Source organism: Lactuca saligna, chromosome 7 (genome assembly GCF_052625555.1).
Source record: "Lactuca saligna cultivar CGN05327 chromosome 7, ASM5262555v1, whole genome shotgun sequence".
Classification (NCBI taxonomy): Eukaryota; Viridiplantae; Streptophyta; class Magnoliopsida; order Asterales; family Asteraceae; genus Lactuca; species Lactuca saligna.
Window position 1 is genome coordinate 148,632,523 of NC_136423.1, and position 2,443 is coordinate 148,634,965.

Genomic DNA, 2,443 nt, shown 5'->3' on the forward strand with positions numbered 1-2,443 from the left:
AGGGCTTTTGGTTATTTAATTTAATGGATTGGACTGTTTTGGTAAATAGAATACCAAATGGGGGGATGGTTTAAACAAATGGGTTAAATGTTTTTGGTTCGGACCTATTTTGAAGAAAAAGTTTAACAATTAGCGTAATTTAGTCATTTTATAATTAAAATGACTTAAAGAGTAGGGCTTTTTATTAGATTGGTGTATCGTCGTTTTCACCGATCGGGCACAGTGGAAAGAACGGGACGAAGCTGTGGGAGATCGAGACATCAACTGAGAGGCACCGGCAACGACTATCACCGGCGTTTTCTTTCTTTTCTTTCTGGCCCGGTCAGCAGCCACACGAATGGAGAAGGCAAAATAGATTGGTAATCTCCAAGGGGTGTGTTAGGTGGTTCAATCGATTGAATCGGATGGAGAGGAGGGTGAAGCGAGGCGACTGAGATCCTCGGACGGGAAGGAAGAGACGAAGCAGCGGGGCTTGTTGTCTTCTGTCTTGGAAGTAGCTGCGAAGGGGGAAGAGGTCTGAAGGGGTCCGGGAGGCGTCGCGGGCAGCAGCAGCGATGATGACCGGTGTTCGGTGGGTTTTCTCGACGGGTGGGAAAGATATGGGTGCGACGGGGAATATGATTCTGCAACACCAGGTAATCTTGATTCATTTTATTTATTTATTTATTTATTTATTTATTTTGTGTGTTTGTGTGTGTGTTGATATGCATCGATGGAGAGTATGAGTGTTTGGTTTTTGATAGAAAAGGATAAGAAAAACAGTTGTTTGTGTTTGGTTGTTGACAGAAGTGGTTCGGTTGTTTGGGTTGGATCCGTTTGACAAGGAACGAACAAGAAATCAAATGGGGGTCTCGGTGGTTGAAGGTAATTGGATGGGTGTCTGCTCTGGCAGCCTCCCTTGCTCTTCTTCTTCCCTTCTTTTGACTGTAAATGTTTAAATCAATAGGTTTAGATGGGTTTTTGGTGTGTTTGGATTTGATGTTCAACAGGGAAGTGGGAAAGATAGAAGCATTAACGAACAGGGGGTCTTAGCTTTGATATTTGACGGACGAATTAACAAAACAATTAAGGTAATGGTTGGCTTGATTGTTGATTTTATTGTGTTTGAGTGTTAACCTGGTTCTTATTGACAGGGTAATGTAGAAGAGGATGAGTGTGCAGGGGGGTGTTTAAAGTGAGAATTTGGGTTAAGTGTAGTAATGTCAATTGTGTATAACACATCTCCTTTTGTGTGAAATTTTGGATGTGTAAGAATTTGTAGCTGGCATTATGTATATATGTACTGTCTGCGAAAATTGCAAATATTGAATTTCTTCATATATTATGTGTATGTATTGATTTTATTTGTATTATGTATTTGTTTTAATATGTAATGTTAGTATAATTTGTAATTAATCAATTTCCATTTGTATTATGTTTGGTTTGGATTTAGATGCAATGTAATACCTTAATTATTTGTGTGTTTGGATGAGTATTGATTTATTTTACTAGTTATATATACTAGTATACGTATTTGGGTATTATATAAATTTAAACTCATGTGCTAGGAAATGTGAAATTTATTAATTTGTTAAACCTTGGTTTTAAAATTACACATAGATGATGTATATTTATGATAATTTAACCAATCACATCTAATTGATCATGATACATGTCGGTAACATCCCGAAATATCAATAGTAGAGTTGAAGGGCTAAAAGTGTAAAATTGAAGGTCAACTCGGCGAGTCCATGGGTGGACTTGGCAAGTATGGTCGCGAATCAGGTCGCGTGTTAAGTGGCCAACTCGGCGAGCCAAGGATGGACTCAGTGAGTAGGCGTTGTGTATGGAAAATCCTGATTTTGAGGGTTGAGCCCTATATAAAGAACACCATATCTTCTCCCCAGCCTCCTTATCATTCCTTGAGTTCCAGAAGCCCTAAATTCGTGAGGAGACCCCATTATCAAGTGAATTAGAGCTTGGAGAAAGATATTTGGTGCTTTAAGCTTGAAGATTGGAGGCTTGTATCAGGAAGCTTGGGGGAGATCAGGAATCTACAGTTGGTTGGGCTCATTCTAGGGGGTAAGGAACCATTTCCTTAAGCTATTTTCTTCATGGGTTCATGTGTGGTGGTTGATATGACATCTAAATTGAGATAGAAGCTTGGATCTGAGGATGCTACTTCATATCTAGGTTTAGAATGGTCTTATATGTCATAAAGTCCCTGTTGATGAATGATTGGTGAAGCTACCTTGTCCCAAACCCTAGCCCTAGAGACTAAACGTCTAGATCTCCTTGGATTTACGTAAAGATTGCCACTTTACGTGATGGATGGCTTGTAAAATAGTAGATTTATGGTTTAGAGCTTCTGCATGGCTTGGAAAGCCTCTGTATGGATTCAGATCTAGGACTACTCGGCGAGTCACAAGGGTGTACTCGGCGAGTAGCTTGAAGATAGGCTGGA

The 2,443-nt window shown here is 39.7% G+C and overlaps 1 long non-coding RNA gene across 1 annotated transcript; it reads left to right on the top strand.

Annotated features, from left to right (window-relative positions):
- Positions 1-783: 783 nt before the first annotated feature.
- On the top strand, positions 784-1,260 carry LOC145004474 (uncharacterized). Its single transcript, XR_013662383.1, has 3 exons — positions 784-864; positions 990-1,070; positions 1,134-1,260. It is a non-coding gene; the product is annotated as an uncharacterized LOC145004474 (long non-coding RNA).
- Positions 1,261-2,443: the final 1,183 nt, after the last annotated feature.